The sequence below is a fragment of the Bison bison genome, unplaced genomic scaffold (assembly GCF_000754665.1).
Source record: "Bison bison bison isolate TAMUID 2011002044 unplaced genomic scaffold, Bison_UMD1.0 scf7180017864517, whole genome shotgun sequence".
NCBI lineage: Eukaryota > Metazoa > Chordata > Mammalia > Artiodactyla > Bovidae > Bison > Bison bison.
This window is the reverse complement of record NW_011495070.1, coordinates 313,802-332,656: the sequence shown is the minus strand read 5'-3', so window position 1 is coordinate 332,656 and position 18,855 is coordinate 313,802.

Genomic DNA, 18,855 nt, shown 5'->3' with positions numbered 1-18,855 from the left:
CCATAGGATCCTACTTGTTCTATATAGGGAAAGCCTATCTTTTAGGGACAATGCAAAACTTTTAATATCATTCCTCTTAAAATTACAAGCTTCATTTTTTATAAGGCACTTATTTTTCACTTACCTATACAAAGGATGAAATAAACTGGAAGCAATAAAATGTAGTAGTCAGTTAATTAAAATCAAAATGTTTAGTTTCCAACCCTAGTCTTTCCAGGTTTCAAAACCTAACTTTATCCATGCTATCCATGAAATTCGGGAATATTGCTAAACTACTCATTTCCTTCAACCGTGTATTCATAGAAAGTGCAAGTGAAAGTGTTAGTCAGTCGTGTTCCACTCTTTGCGACCCCATGGACTGTTCCTCTGTCCATGAAATTCTCCAGGCAAGAATACTGGAGTGGGTTGCCACTTCTTTCTCCAGGGTATCTTTGTGACCCAAGGGTCTAACCCAGGGCTCCCACATTGTGGGCAGATTCTTAACCATCTGAGCCACCAGGCAATCCCATTCACATAAAAGTTTCTAGGAATTAAAGGAGAAAACGGATGTAAAAATCCTTGCATATTGACTGGCAGTAAGCTAAGCACAATAACTATGAATTATTACTAAATAACTATTAAATGGCTGTTAAATATTACATTCTCAAAATTCTGTTTCCTTAGCTGCCTTTTTTGAGAACAGTTGCATTGATTTATTTTAAACTTCATCTTCCAAGTAAAATGTAAGTAATTACTGCTTATGCTTACAAAAATATTCATTTTATTGGAGAATAAATATAAATTAGATCTTATTCACTTTTAATATAAGAATTTCTATTAGTTTTCCTAATAACACCAAAGATATTGGATATCAAAAGAAAGATAAACTAATTTCAAAACCACTTAACTTCTATGATATTTAATCAAAACTGATTTTTGAAATCTTAGAATTATATTTTCATATAAATCAACTGAGGTTATAGGACTATTTTAAATATATGATCTTATAGAAGCATGAAATTTTATCATACTCATCTATCTAAATATATATACTCATGTATATGTACATACATACATATATATCAACATATATACATGTATATATCTATCTTCTGCAGATTTGGACATGACAATTTAAAATGAATAAATGATGTTGACATCAAAATAATTGTACCTTCCTATTGAAGCAGCAGGTACAGAGTCAATTATAATGTCTTCATAAATATAACATTAACAAAGAATAAGCTTCTAAATATAACACATTTGTCATAGACGAAAGATTGAAAAATCATATTAATATAAGCAAAAGAGCATGAAAAAAAGACATATCATATTAAAAATCATTAACTTGACTCATGCATTTTGAGTGTGAAAAATAGTTTTAGTGTACACTAAAAGGTACAAAGCTTTCCACCAAAATTTGTGCAAAAGTAACTGCAGCAATTCTGACTTTAATGTTTATGAACAAAGACACATTCTGTTTGATAAATCTAATAATTCTATTTTCAAATAAATTTTCTCCATAAGTTTGAAATACCTATGTCCATTTATGTGTACTTAGTATCATCACAAGTATGTATTGACACTATCAGATGCACCTGGATTCTTATCTCTTAGTTTTAGAAGATTTAATTACAACAATGGCTGACCGTTATCCTCTTCTAATCATTTCATACAAGTGAATGAAGCTAACTGAAGGTACCAAACCATGTCAGGTTGTCTGTTAATATAAAGAAGTGGAGACCTCATGGACAATTAAGTCAAAGGAATTCACTAGCTTATTAATCAAAATCCGAATGATTTTACTAACAAAGAACAAAGCTATATTTGGGATTGTTTTTTGTCCCATAAAAATATATTTCAAAATAATGTTTATTTAATGTAGTAGATTTAACTTTCAGATCTCCTACTTACTTTCTGTATAATCAGTAAATTAATTTTATTACTGTTGGTATTCAATAAATAAATGGTTTATGACTGATTAATTAAAAAAGAAGGCTGAGCACATGTTTGTAATCTAAAATGATGCATTCTTTGCAGGATTTCTCCCGCACTTACTCCCCAGATACAAATATATGTTGCTTTCTACATGTATTTTCTCAATGAAATATATTCAAAGTAATACTTCAGTTATTATATAAAGGTGCTAGCTATTTTAATTTTACTTTCTATAATACATTTCTAATGTACCTTTGAATAATAATTGGTGAGAGCAATCAACTAAGTTTTGGCATCTGAATCATGTATTGTTTCATTTCCAATGAGAAATCTCAGATTATTGAAATGTGAATATAGTCTCAGAAAAAGGAGACAGGGATGGTTTAATTACTACTAAATTATAAAATTATTCTTTGGTAAGTCATTATTTTTTCATAGGCCTGTTTAACATAGTCTTTATCCATGCTAGTTAACAAATATAATCTCTCTCAGTTAATGGAACTGATGGGTTTTCAGTTGTTTTACCAAATTCTATTGCAAATTATTATATTTTTTTAATGTCAGGAAGGAAAAAAAATCCCTAAAGAGGTAAAGGTTAGTTAATTTTATGCCTTATAGGTGGTAAACTGAGAATCTTTCACATGTGTGTGTGTGTGTGCGTGTGTATCTATATATATGTATATATATATGTCAGACAAGTTTTGAATTATATTTGTCCACTTTGAAGTTTTTTTATATCAAAAGTTTGATTTCTGTGTAAGAACAAGTGATTTTAAGAATAATAGTGTGAAACATCATAGGTTATTTGAAAGGAAAGCCCAGAGTTAGAAATGAATTGTTTGAGGCTAATTACTCAGGAAGTAGGTCAGAAGGAGTCAGACTTTTTCAAATACAATGCCACCAGAAAGATGAAGTTGTCTGCCAATTTCTCATTTTTTAAAATATTTATTTATTTGGCTGCCTCAGGTCTTAGTTGCAACCTGTGGTTCAGAATCTTTGGTTGCCACATGTGAACCCTTAGTTGTGGCACGTGGATGTGGTTCCGGGACCAGGGATCAAACCCCAGGCCCTCTGCATTGGGAGTGTGGAGTCAGCCCCTGGACCACTAGGGAAGTCCCTTGCTTCCCATCTTTATCTGAAGTAGACTCACTCAATGTTAGTTGCTTCATTTTATCATCTGATGAAAAAACATTGTTTTGGAAAAATGCCCTTCAGCTTCTTTGAAAGATTATTTGTCTTTTTAAGTACAGCATTTGAAAGGAATAGAAGAGAGTTTATCCTTTGGAATCATTAAGCTGACAAAAGTCTTTAAAGCCAGAACCTGGAAAAATGAGAGTTCGAAGTATTATTCTAGTCCTTCAAGGTAACTGCATTGCTAGTGAACTAAGATAGACGTCTAGTTCAAAAGTCACATACCATTCCAGAGAGATTAGAAGAAATATGCACAGTTAGCATGTCAGTAACTGTGATGGGCACAGATGGACACTAAATCTATTTTATATAGCTCTAAATTAGTCAGTATGCCAGAGTAGGAAATGGCAACACACTCCGGTGTTCCTGCCTGGAGAATCCCATGGACAGAGAAGCTTGGTGGGCTACAGCCCAGGGGATCACAAAGAGTCCCACAGGACTAAAGCGACTTAGCATGCACGCATGCAGTCAGTATGCCAAAGGAACTCATGAAATCTATGATTCCAGTTCACTGGGGCTGATTAAAAGGATGCTTGTTATTTGCTTATAACAAGAAAATGAAAAAGAAAAAAAATGTTCATGCTGTAAAATTGTTACTAAATCTAGAATTCCAAACAATTCTAATTAACTTGATATTATAAAGATCAAATGTGTTGTTTGAAAAATCAGCTTTGTGTTTCTTGATCAAAGTTAAAACAAACTCCAGTAACATCTGATAAATGTTTTGAACATCTACAATGCTCCTGGGAAATAAGATAAGCAAACAAGAAAACAAACATGCCCTGGACATCCTTATGAAGCTAACTGACAAATGGAGAGCATTAGGGGTAAATTGTGTCCCCACAAAATTCATATGTTGAAATCTTAATCCCATAGTACCTTAGAATGTATTAAGGGTCATCACAGGTATTCAAGTTACAGTAAGGTTATTAGTAGGGTGGACCCTAATCCTATATGATTGATGTCCTCATAAAAATATATCATTTAAAGATAGGCATACCAGAAAATGATATGAACATAAAGACAATGAGAGAGATCTACAAGAAATTCTTTCCCATACAGCCCTCAGAAAGAAGCAATCCTATAAACACCTTGATGTTGAATTCTAGTCTCCAGAAATCTGGGACAAAATGAACTTCTGTTTTTTAAACCAATATAAGTTGTTTTTGTTAGTTTGTTACTTCATTACTAACAAACTAATAGAGGGGAAATTAAAATATATTTTGAATATAAGATGCTATTAATTTAATTACAGATTATATCACTTAGTATATCTTGATCCCCATCCTATAAATTTATGTCCATTTTTTGAAGGATAGATCAAATATCAGAGATCTCCTCAAATTATTTTAAATATTTTTATTATTCTTTTCTCCTCTAATATTTATCCCACTCCAGTAGACCTCATTGTTATCTGCAACAGTCATTTTTCTACATCATTATTTTTTCATCAGAAACTTTTGAATGGCTGAAGGCATATACCATGTGTAATGGCACTTTTAATATTTCATTGAGCTTAGTAGGCATTGCCATAACAGATACTTTAATATTTGTGTAATAGATTTCTTTGCTTCTATCACACCATCTTTTTTTTTTCAGTTATACCCCCCATATCACCATAAGAAAATATGTCTCTATTCATATAGTTTGTTTTTCACTATATTCTTAAAATATAAAGTTATTTTAAATGCTATTTAATGTCTTCAAATTGCTAATTTATGATTTCAACAAAATGTGAAAGCTCTGACTTTCACTTATAAGAGCTATAAATTATCCTCCAGATGCTTTAATTTACTTCTACGAACTGTTATACCATGGTTTCCACATGTTTAAATTTTAAGTAGATAATTCAAGGTCACTCTTTAGGTATTCTAATCAGCATGTGCATGGCAAGCACTATTGGCTGCTTAAATGTACCAGTTAATGCTGCTTTTTTTTTGAAACAAGACCTGAATTTGGTCAAGAATCAGGCAATATCTCTGTAATCCACAATAGCAAATATAATTTATCTGAGTTAACCATGTTCCACTACTTTTACAGAGACACTGGATTTATTCAGCAATTCACTCAACAAGCATTTATTGCAAACTTCACTATGTGCCTGGCACAAGGAAACGGCAGACAATACTGTCCTTCTGGGGCTTACATTTCACCAACACTGATAAATATCCTGTATCTTTCTCAAGGATTTTCCTTTTTTGGTATATGAATTGAGAAAAAAGTAGAAACCAGTTAAAAACTATCTTTTAAAAAGTCAATATTTATATTAATACTCTGTCTTGTTAAGATTTATGATCAGGACTATAACTAGTTGCATATCTGTATGGATATAAATTGTTGATTAATAATATATACTTAATCCCTGAGTAAGAACAGTAAGAACTAGACACTATTGTGCATATTATTTCTAACCCAGGAATTGTCAATATTAGTTTTAAAGCACAGGAAAGTTCAGAAGCTATGAGTGAAAAAAAATGTTTCAGTCAATGCCTACTTTAAAATATGCAAATTCTATGTAATTTGGGTGAAGTTTTGTTGGCTTTCTTCTTATTTTTGAAAGTATAACTTAAAATGGTTAAATAATGTATCTTTAAATATATTAACTGAAGATCTACTTAGACTATTACATACTTTTTAACTACCTAAATGATTTTTATGTCTTTCAGATTGTCTCCTAAATCATTAAGTACTCTTTGTTTGTGGGCAACTAACACTATTGAATTATACAAGGGAAAAAAATTGTATAAAACCAGCAGCTGAGATAATCTTATTTTAAAAAGATACTATATTTATTCAGGACAGACTAGACTTTGAAGCTCTGAGTATTATCAATTACCTTGTCTTAAATTTGTGCAAATCATATTATATGAAAACCAGTAGCAATAATTTTCATACAAGTACTGTACATTTAAAATTGCTTCATAAAAGTGAATGTTAGTGGACACAACTCAAATTAAGCTCCAATTATCTTTTTATATGTATTTGTGTGCTTATTCAGTTGTGTCTGACTCTTTGTGACCCCATGGACTGTAGCCTGCCAGGCTCCTCTGTCCATGGGGATTCTCCAGGCTAGAATACTGGAGTGAGTTACCATGCCCTCCTCCAGGTCTTATATGTATATAAAACTCTTTATATTGTACAGATTATTTGGCTGTATCCCAAGTGCATAGTGGAGAAGGCAATGGCACCCCACTCCAGTACTCTTGCCTGGAAACTCCCATGGACGGAGGAGCCTGGTGGGCTGCAGTCCATGGGGTGGTGAAGAGTTGGACACGACTCAGTGACTTCACTTTCCCTTTTCACTTTCATGCATTGGAGAAGGAAATGGCAACCCACTCCAGTGTTCTTGCCTGGAGAATCCCAGGGACGGGGGAGCCTGATGGGCTGCCGTCTATGGGGTCGCACAGAGTCGGACACGACTGAAGCGACAAAGCAGCAGCAGCAGCAAGTGCATAGACTAAATAACAAAAAGTTTTTGTGCAATTTTACAATAATCTCGACATAAAATATATGGAACTGGGTTTAAATCTTAAGTAATAATAATGAATTAAAGACTAATGAAAAAAGCAAGCTATAAATGCAAATTTTTTTCAAAAATTTTATGCACCCACATATGTACCCTGTTCAAAATTATTTAAATAAACTATATGAATCTTACTAGAAAATGAGTCATTATCTCTCCCCATTAAATAAATGTATTAATTAAATAATTAATTTTTAATGATATCCTTATTTTCAAATGAAATTAACAGTTATTTGACTTATTTATAGTATACTTCAGTATTGGCTATTTCAATTTTTTGACTTCTATTTATTTATTTTTTTTTACTTTTGGGATACCATTCTCACTAGCTCTTCTCTCATTTTCTAATAATTATTTTGAGCTGCTTCACTATTTTGTTTCCCTCGTCACCCAGAATCACATAGTCAGTAAATAAGAACACGGGAATACAAACTGTACATCATAAATTCCAAACCCAGAATCTTGCCACTAGGTTACATTACCATAATAAACAGCTATCACATCTGTCTTCTCTCTATCACAGTTCCCATCACATTAATGCAAGTCATTCATTCATTATTTGAAAAAGTAGACAGCAAGAACCTCTTATATACCAGACACCTTCTTGGTGTTATAGATATATCAATGAACCATGCAGACAAAAATGCGGACACACCTGAAATTGGTTTCCCAGCAGGAGGAAAGATCATGAATAATAAGCATAGTAAGAGGTAAAGGACATTACATGGTAGAGATGCTTTGTGTGTGTGACAAGGAGAACCAGGAATCATTGAAAAAAAATTAGAATCTAAGTTTAATGGTCAGGATAGACCTCAGTGAGATGATTGACACTTGAGAAAATACTTGAAGAATGTGAGAAAGTTAATATGAATTTATCTGATAAAGGAACACGCCAAACATCAGGAAAAGGTATAGAAAAGCCCTAAAACTTAAAGGTCTCTGAATTGCTGAAGAAAGAAAATAAAGGTCAGTGTGCTGAGAATGGAGTGAGCAGAAACAGTTCATGGAGTTTGAGGGTTAATTATGCAGAATCTAGGAGGTCATTGCCAAACTGAATTTCATGCCAAATGAAATGGAAAGTCTTTGAAGGATGCAAATAATATTTTTAATAAATCCTTTGACTACCATTTTGTGAGAAAATGATCTAAAAAGGCAAGGATGGAGACAAGTAAGCCACTAAGGTGGCTCTCTTTTTTTAAAATGAAACATAGTTGATATACAATGTTGTATTAGTATCTGCTGTACAGCAAAGTGAATCAGTTATACATACAGACACATATCTACTCTTTTTCAGACTCTCTTCCCCTTTGGACCATTACATTGAGTGTAGTTCCTCGTGCTATATAGTAGGTCCTTATAAGTTACCTATTATATATATATAGTAGTACATATATGTTAAGGAGGATTTCCCTGGTGGCTTAGATGGTAAAGTATCTGCCTACAATGCGGGAGACCTGGGTTTGATCCCTGAGTTTGAGATCCCCTGGAGAAGGAAATGGCACCCCACTCCAGTACTCTTGCCTGGAGAATCCCATGCACGGAGGAGCCTGGTGGGCTACAGTCCATGGGGTTGCAAAGAGTCAGACACGACTGAGCGACTTCACTTTTACTTTTCACATATAGGTTAAACCCAGTCTCCTAATTTATCCCTCCCCTTTTATCCCCCTGGAAACCATAAGTTTGTTTTCTACATCTGTGACTCTATTTCAGTTTTATAAATAGATTCCTTTGTACCATTTTTTTTTATATTCCACATATAAGCAATATCACATGATATTTGTGTTTCTCTGACTTACTTCATTCAGCATAACAATCTGTAGGTTCATCCATGTTGCTGCCAATGGCATCATTCCACTCTTTTTTATGGCTGAACAGTATTTCATTGTATATATGTACCACTATTCTTTATTCATTCCTCTGTCTTTAATCAAAATGAGGTGTTGCTTCTAAGAGTATAGTAGCAGTTGTATCCGAGATGTCATCAGATTCTGAATTGGAAATGTAAATGGGAGAAAAAAGATGACTTCAAATTATTTCTTCCTGAGCAACCAAGATGGGTTCATCCTCAATGGAGATGGAAAAAACTGCTTCATCTGAAGATTTCAGATAGAGTATGGTAGACGGTACCAGAGTTCAGTTTTTTTGCATGTTAACAGTGTGAGATGGCAGTTCTACAACTATGAGGAAATGAAGATTAGATAGTAAGATACAGAAATCTGAAGTTGAGGACAAATATCTAGAAAGTTTTGATGTAATGCTCTAAGTTGAAATGAGATCAATTTGTAAATGAATGTAGACAGAAAAGAAAAAAAAGAGAACAGAACCAAGTCCTAAATCCAGGTAATTTCACTCAAACTACTGGAAAAACTCCTAACTCTATGATTTTAAGCTCCATCATATCTAATTTAATGTATCCAATCTAATCTCTCTACTATTATTATAATTACTTTCCTACAAGTATTATTTCACATCTCCCACTGTAAGAGGAATAAAAGAGTGCAAAAATTTTACCTTGGTGCACACAATGCTTAAGAGTTTAAGCCATACCAATTTTTTTTCTTATCTCTCTTTTTCCATATCATGCACCGTATCTCAGTCATATTACACTTCTAATCAACCAAAAGTCACCCCAAACTTTCCCATTCCTGTTTTTCACATGGTATTACATTTTGGAATGTTTTTGTTAATTGTTCATTCAATGAAATGTTTTTTTTCTTTTAATTCATAATTCAAAAATTTTAAATAGATTTCCCTGATCTCATGAAAATGAGATCAGGACAAAATTGTAAATCTATATATTGCCATTACCCTGAGCATTTCTTAAAGACAGATTCCATATCTCTTCTAAATTTGTATTCTGAGCACTTGAAACAATACACATAATATAGTAGATATTGACTGAATTAATAGAATAAAATGTTTCAATAAGGAAATATTATTTGAGTGTGTATTTGTATTCAGTATTTAAATTACACATAAAGTGGTTACAAGTATATCTGCTTGGGGGGTACATAATGGAAGAGAAAATAGGATAAATACTTATTACTACATATGTGTTCATTTTATGAAGTACTCATTCTAAACACAGAAAAGGCAATGGCACCCCACTCCAGTACTCTTGCCTGGAAAATCCCATGGATGGAGGAGCCTGGTAGGATGCAGTCCAAGAGGTCGCTAAGAATTAGACACGACTGAGCAACTTCACTTTCCCTTTTCACTTTCATGCATTGGAGAAGGAAATGGCAACCCACTCCAGTGTTCTTGCCTGGAGAATCCCAGGGACAGAGGAGCCTGGTGGGCTGCCATCTATGGGATCGCATAGAGTCAGACACAACTGAAGTGACTTGGCAGCAGCAGCAGCAGCATTCTAAACAAAAACATTTTATCATCCCTTTGTTTAGTGAGTCAGCCAAAAGCAACCTGGGAATGAGCTTCTTTTGGAAGAATTATTTGATAACAGATGTAACACATAAGGAAAGACTGATAGAGTGATGAACATTTTTAAAATATCAAGAACTAAAAGAACATAAACTCAAATGAGTAGACTGATTGAATACAGAAGACAAAATAACATCAGTCTATGTCAATGAAAATCTTTAATATAAAGCTATTTTCATCTAAGCCATTTTTAAATTGACAACCTGAAATTTATCATTTGAAAAATAATGACATAAACAATTGTTTTCAAATTGTTTCTTGATTAACCATGGTGGGATCATTTAAAGAAACCAAAACAATCAATTCATTTGACAAGATCTATGGGTACTATAAAGTATTTGATAATGCATTCTAATATTTTTTAAGTTGTAGAAGGATACAAGTAGTGTTACAGGGACCTGAGTTGCATTATTTTTTTAACCAATTTTATGTGCCATGTCCTAGAAATGCATAAAATAATTTACCAAGAGAAAATGGAAATGATATATTAGACTCAGTGACCACCCATGCTTTCCAGTAATATTTTATTATTTTCTCTTTTAAGAAAGATGATGGAGTTATTTCATTAAATTTACAGCATTGCATAAAATCAATGTTTTTTAAGTTTTAATAAGTAGCAGAATACTGGCTGACTATTTTTCAGAGTCTCAGGCAGATCTTATCTATTTCCTTCCCTCTCTCCCTCTTTCTCTTCTGCCCTCCCTGCCTCCTTTCCTTTCCTTCCTTCCTCCTTTCCCTCCATCTTGCCTTCCTTTAATAACTCATTTCATCAAATACATACTTAAACCTACAACCCTTAGTATTTTGTTGGGTAGGGATATAAATGAATGATACAGTTCTGTCTCAGTGAGATTATAATGTAGTTAAAAATAAGGCAGGAATATAAGAAACTGACTCAATGGACATCAATTTGAGCAAACTCTGGAAAATAGATGACAGCAAACTCTGGAAAATAGATGACAGAAGCCTGGCATGCTGCAGCCCACAAGAGTTGGACATGACTTAGTGACTGAACAACAACAAAATAAACAAAAACATTAAAGACAAAAGTCATATGATTAGGCAAATAACAAGGGATACAAGACAAAAATATTTAAAGTGCTATCAATTTCTATGAATGCAGAGATCTCTGTAGGATTAAATAGCCAGGAAAGTCTTTTTGGAAGATATACAGATTGCATAGGCTCCTGAATGATGGTAGTGTTTCTATAAAATATACTAGGCAAAGGAAAGTTGGAAGGTGCCTCAGGGGTAAAGAATCCACTTGCCAATGCAAGAGACACAGATTCAATCCCTGGGTAGGAAAGACTGTCAGAGAAGGAAATGGAAATCCACTCCAGTGTTGTTGCCCAGGAAATCCCATGGACAGAGGAGCCTGGCAGGCTACAGTCCAGAGGTTCACAAAGAGTCAGACACAACTTAGTAACTAAACAGCAACAATGAATCTTAAGGTACCATTAGATTAGGGATTAATCAAGAGGGATTTACTGAAATTTCTTCATTAAACCACAAGTAATTCAAGTGTGAAGGAAGAGAAGAGTCTCAGAAGGGATAAAAGTCAGATTACTCATGATAAGTAGGTTACATAAAATAAAAGCAAAATATATAAAGAATTTTGACATAAAGCTAGGGACAAAAGTGTCCAGTGAAAGCTTATTTATTCCTCCAAAGTGAGTGAACTCAAAGTTTGAAGGAAAGGGGGGACAGTAATTGTCTTTCATTTGAGAATAAAAGATGTTGAAGGAGAATGAAGTAAATAAGAGAGCAAGTTTTCTTCTGTTGCTTCTTCAAGAATGTAGAGAGTTGGGGACAACGTTCAAATTTGGGCTTTCCAAAAAAGAAAGTAAATATTAATTAAGTAAAGATCATTTCTTAGCATCAGTTCAGTTTAGTTCAGTCGCTTAGTCGTGTCCGACTCTTTGCGACCCCATGAATCGCAGCACGCCAGGCCTCCCTGTCCATAACCAACTCCTGGAGTTCACTCAGACTCACGTCCATCGAGTCAGTGATGCCATCCAGCCGTCTCATCCTCTGTCGGCCCCTTCTCCCCTGCCCCCAATCCCTCCCAGCATCAGAGTCTTTTCCAATGAGTCAACTCTTCGCATGAGGTGGCCAAAGTACTGGAGTCTCAGCTTTAGCATCATTCCTTCCAAAGCACACCCAGGGCTGATCTCCTTCAGAATGGACTGGTTGGATCTCCTTGCAGTCCAAGGGACTCTCAAGAGTCTTCTCCAACACCACAGTTCAAAAGCATCAATTCTTCAGTGCTCAGCCTTCTTCACAGTCCAACTCTCACATCCATACATGACCACAGGAAAAACCATAGCCTTGATTAGATGAATCTTTGTTGGCAAAGTAATGTCTCTGCTTTTGAATATGTTATCTAGGTTGGTCATAACTTTCCTTCCAAGGAATAAGCATCTTTTAATTTCATGGCTGCAGTCACCATCTGCAGTGATTTTGGAGCCAAAAAAATCAAATCTGACACTGTTTCCACTGTTTTCCCATCTATTTCCCACGAAATGATGGGACCAAATGCCATGATCTTCGTTTTCTGAATGTTGAGCTTTAAGCCAACTTTTTCACTCTTCTCTTTCACTTTCATCAAGAGGCTTTTTAGTTCCTCTTCACTTTCTGCCATAAGGGTGGTGTCATCTACATATCTGAGGTTATTGATATTTCTCCCAGCAATCTAAGATGCCAAAATTTCTATTTTGTGACATTTTAAAGTTTTATTTAATTACATCTAAGTCTTTGAAGTCGGGCTTCCTAACTTAGCTTGTGATGTTTTGATTTCCACTGAATCTACTTACTATGTGTGTCTCACTGCCTAAAATATCGAGTACTTAAGTTAATCCAAGTTAATAGGCCCCTAAATATGCTCAATTGGAGTTTTAGTCTCTAGTGTGCTATTGCTTTGTTATTACCATTTGCAGTTCAATTAAAATCAATTATGTTCATCTCAAAATGAAAAGAAATTTTATGATACACTATCATATCAGAAAACGAACATACAGAATTTACCTCACAATGGTTATGAAGGCAGAAAAACAAAAACAGACTAGAGTCCCAAGTGTAGAAATGACGTTCTAGTTAGAAAACTAAAGAAGCAAAAGTGTGATCTTGTGTGCGATCATAAGATATAACCATACCTCTATAACTATTCTTACTTTTAGATATTAATTTTGGAAATTTCCAATAATGTTGACTTTTTCCATCTACTGACAATATATGCTTTGACTATACAAATCCCAAAGTATATCATCTCAGACTTTCAAAATGATTTGAAGGGGAAGAGCAATCCCTACTGTAGATAAGTTTGTGACAAAAAAAAAAAAAAACAAAAAACTCTCTATGTTATTTGGAAATTCACTCAGTTCAGTTCAGTCCCTCAGTTGTGTCTGACTCTTTGCAACCCCATGAACTTCAGCGTGCCAGCCCTCCCTATCCATCACCAACTCCCGGAGCCTTCCCAAACTCGTGTCCATTGAGTCGGTGATGCCATCCAACCATCTCATCCTCTGTCGTCCCCTTCTCCTCCCACCCTCAGTCTTTCCCAGCATCAGGGTCTTTTCAAATGAGTCAGCTCTTCGCATCAGGTGGCCAAAGTATTGGAGTTTCAGCTTCAGCATCAGTCCTTCCAATGAACACTCAGGACTGATCTCCGTTAGGATGGACTTGATTGGATCTCCTTGCAGTCCAATGGACTCTCAAGAGTCTTCTCCAACACCACAGTTCAAAAGCATCAATTCTTCAGTGCTCAGCTTTCTTTATAGTCCAACTCTCACATCCATACATGACCACTGGAAAATCCATGGCCTTGACTAGATGGACCTTTGTTGGCAAAGAAATGTCTCTGCTTTTTAATATGCTATGTGGGTTGATCATAACTTTCCCTCCAAGGACCAAGTGTCTTTTAATTTCATCACCATCTGCAGTGACTTTGGAGCCCAGAAAAATAAAGTCAGCCACTGTTTCCACTGTTTCCCCATTTTTTTGCCATGAAGTGATGGGACAGGATGCCATGATCTTAGTTTTCTGAATGTTGAGCTTTAAGCCCACTTTTTCACCCTCCTCTTTCACTTTCATCAAGGGGCTTTTAGTTCTTCTTCACTTTCTGCCATAAGGGTGGTGTCATCTGCATATCTGAGGTTATTGATATTTCTCCCAGCAATCTTGATTCCAGCATGTGCTTCCTCCATCACAGCGTTTCTCATGATGTACTCTGCGTATAAGTTAAATAAGCAGGGTGACAATATACAGCCTTGACGTACTACAGCCTTTTCCTATTTAGATCCAGTCTGTTGTTCCATGTCCAGTTCTAACTGTTGCTTCCTGACGTATATACAGGTTTCTCAAGAGACAGGTCAATTAGTCAAACTATTAATAATTATCACTTGAAGTAATATAATGCAGGCATGTTTACTTTTCAGTTTGTGAAAATTAACACTAATTTTAGTATTCTAGTAAACTCAAAGGACACTTATTGCATGTTTCACTTCATTTGATAAATCCAGATGTGTCTTATATGTGTAATATAAAAGAAATTTCAACCCAAGTGGTTTTTTAATATTACTTTTAACACCTTACACAGTGTGGCTAGAGGCACGATGCATTTTTTTTTTCTGGCCCTTAACTCTAATGAGATAAAGAAACATTTAACTGGTTCAAGATTTACTTTTGCCATAGATATTATTCAATACAGCATTTTAAGAAAAAATTTGCCAGGGATTTCAAGGAAGTTCTAACTTCATTATTATGTATGATAGTTTACTGTTTGATACACAAACTTGGCTAACTTTATCTACACCCTGTATTTTGCCAAAGTAATTAAATTATACCTGAGCTGCTGTCCATGTTCCTTAGGGAACTTTTCTGTGGATCCAAAATGTTTCTCAATATTATATATCACATATAAACAACTGTAATAGAAATTATAAGGATTTGGTGGCCACTATATGGCTCAGATGGTAAAGTGTCTGCCTACAATGTGGGAAATCTAGGTTCAATGCCTGGGTCGGGAAGATCTCCTGGAGAAAGAAATGGCAGCCCACTCCAGAATTCTTGCCTGGAAAATCCCATGGACAGACAAGCCTGGTATGCTATAGTCCATGGGGTCGCAAAGAGTCGGACACGACTGAGCAACTTCACTTCATTTCACTTAATAACAGAAGGTGCCGGATCGTATAATGAAGAAAACAGTCCTGTTCTTGACCCTGCCTAGTAACTTAGCTTGAGATACTTGTCACTTTGGCTCTCATATTATCATTTATAGAGCGAGGTGAATGGTGAACAAAACTCTAATCACAACTGACTCTAAAATCTAAGAGTATACATTATTGCATATAAATATTTACATAGATATTGTTGTATATGGCTTCCCTGGTGGCTCAGATGGCAAAGAATCTGCCTGCAATGCAGGAGACCTGGATTCAATGCCTAGGTCAGGAATATCCCCTGGAGAAGGAAATGGCATCCCACTCCAGTATTCTTGCCTGGAGAATCCCAAGGACAGAGGTGCCTCGGAAGCTACAGTGCATGGGATCACAAAGAATTGGACATGACTGAGTGACTAAATACTTTCTGTTATATATACTATATTATTTATAATATATAACATATATTACATATACACACATATGAACAAATTTTTAAAAATGACCAAAACATTAGGAGCACAATCTAAAATGTTGGTCTCTCTTCTAAGATTTTAACTAAAATATCAAAAATTATAGTTGTTGTATAGAACTGACTCAGTGCTCTGGGAGGCAGTATAATGTTGTGGGTAAAAAAGAATGTCCTGGAATCAGATTTGTCTGTGTACCAACTAACACAATCAGGATATTGTCAATAACTTCATCGTAAGATTGCTGCATTGCTTAGATAAGTTAACATATGCAGAAGGCATTAAAGTCTCCCCAGCACACAACAAGCATCTATAAATACCAAATCATATTATTCATTTCCCTCAACATCAATGTTAAATAAAAGCTTCGAAAAGTCCTTACAAAGTTGTATATTTTAAAGAAATTTAATGTATTCTCACAACCATAGAGATTATAACTCTGCTAACCATAAGTGTTATCTACCTTTTCATCTGCAAAATTTTGTTTACTTATTTATAGCAACTGAAATAAAAATATATATAGTCTTGTTATCTGGAATGTGGCTTTCATGATTAATAAAATTGTCATATAATATCATTTTAATATATTTATCATTTTCTCATATTTTAAAAGTATTTGACAATGTAAAAAGCTGAGTAAAATATTTAAATGTATGCAGGTTCACTTATCAAAAATCCAAATGATTCAACATATTTAACATATCTGTACTTTTATATATGCTTATTATATGTCAATAACAGTTTTCTTCAAAAGAGCTAATCTTTTCTTGGTAAAAATGCAATATAAACTCAACATTAATAGAAAAGGTAAAGTCAAATGGAAAGGAGGCATAGTAGTAGGAGGTAGAGAGATTATTTCTTTCAATATACCAAAAAAATTTGAGTTTTATACATGTTAATTCTCAAGTAAAGAAATGTCAGTGGCAGTGAAATTTGCATGCCATTACCTCAGCCTTCAAACAGTAAAATCTCGGGGGGGTTATACAGTTGAATGCTTTGTTGCAGGTCTACATTCTATTTGGCAATCTCAGAGGACCACTTCCTTAAGTAGCTTCTCATTTTCATGTAAAGAGTCATGTTAAAAATGCCCATGTGAAAAAATAGAATTAGATATAGGTATAACTTGTGGGAGAAATATGAATATATTTAGCCTAGTCTCTGAGTCATTAAAGTCATAACAGTTTAGTTCAGTCACTCAGTTGTGTTTAACTCTTTGCGACCCCATGGACTGCAGCACACCAGGCCTCCCTGTCCATCACCAGTTCCCGGAGTTTTCCCAAACTTATATCCATTGAATCGGTGATGCCATCCAACCATCTCACCCTCTGGCATCCCCATCTTCTCCTGCCTTCAATCTTTCCCAGCATCACGGTCTTTTCAAATGAGTCAGCTCTTCTCATCAGGTGGCCAAAGTATTGGAGTTTCAGCTTCAACATCAGTCCTTCCAATGAACACCCAGGACTGATCTCCTTTAGGATGGACTGGTTGAATCTCCTTGCAGTCCAAGGGACTCTCAAGAGTCTTCTCCAACACCACAGTTCAAAAGCATCAATTCTTCAGTGCTCAGCTTTCTTTATAGTCCAACTCTCACATCCATACATGACTACTGGAAAAACCATAGCCTTGACGAGATGTACCTTTGTGGACAAAGTAATGTCTCTGCTTTTTAGTATGCTGTCTAGGTTGGTCATAACTTTCATTCCAAGGAGAAAGCATCTTTTCATTTCATGCCTGCATATCACCATCTGCAGTGATTTTGGAACCCCAAAAATAAAGTCAGCCACTGTTTCCACTGATTCGCCATCTATTTCCCATGAAGTGATGGGACCAGATGCCATGATTTTCGTTTTCTGAATGTTGAGTTTTAAGCCAACTTTTTCACTCTCCTCTTTCACTTTCATCAAGAGGCTCTTTAGTTCTTCTTCACTTTCTGCCATAAGGGTGGTGTCACTTGCATATCTGAGGTTATTGATATTTCTCCCAGCAATCTTGATTCCAGCTTGTGCTTCTTCCAGTCCAGCGTTTCTCATGATGTACTCTGCATATAAGTTAAATAAGCAGGGTGACAATATACAGCCTTGACGTACACCTTTTCTTATTTGGAACCAGTCTGTTGTTCCATGTCCAGTTCTAACTGTTGCTTTCTGACCTGTACACAGGATTCTCAAGAGGCAGGTCAGGTGGTCTGATATACCCATCTTTTTCAGAATTTTCCACAGTCTATTGTCATCCAAACAGTCAAAGGTTTTGGCATAGTCAATAAACCAGAAATAGATGTTTTTTCTGGAATTCTCTTGCTTTTTCAATAATCCAGTGGATATTGGCAATTTGATCTCTGGTTCCTCTGCCTTTTCTAAAACCAACTTGATGGGAGTAGACCTGGTATTTACAAGGATGTATCTTACCTGAGGACAGTGTTATCTTAAAATGTAAATTATGGGAGTAGGTCTGATGAGGTCTTTACAACCTCCAGATATTCTTTGGATTATATAACTTCATTGTTAACACTAGCAAGCAGGTACTCTTTCTGCCCCCTTTTGATGCCTATGTCAGAAGCTTTCTCTATCTCCTTTATACTTTAATAAAACTTTTTTTTAAATTTTTTTTTCTAATTTTATTTTATTTTTAAACTTTACATAATTGTATTAGTTTTGCCAAATATCAAAATGAATCTGCCACAGGTATACATGTGTTCCCCATCCCGAACCCTCCTCCCTCCTCCCTCCCCATACCATCCCTCTGGGTTGTCCCAGTGCACCAGCCCCAAGCATCCAGTATCGTGCATCGAACCTGGACTGGCAACTCGTTTCCTACATGATATTTTACATGTTTCATTGCCATTCTCCCAAATCTTCCCACCCTCTCCCTCTCCCACAGAGTCCATAAGACTGTTCTATACATCAGTGTCTCTTTTGCTGTCTCGTACACCGGGTTATTGTTACCATCTTTCTAAATTCCATATATATGCGTTAGTATACTGTATTTATGTTTTTCCTTCTGGCTTACTTCACTCTGTATAATAGGCTCCAGTTTCATCCACCTCATTAGAACTGATTCAAATGTATTCTTTTTAATGGCTGAGTAATACTCCATTGTGTATATGTACCACTGCTTTCTTATCCATTCATCTGCTGATGGACATCTAGGTTGCTTCCATGTC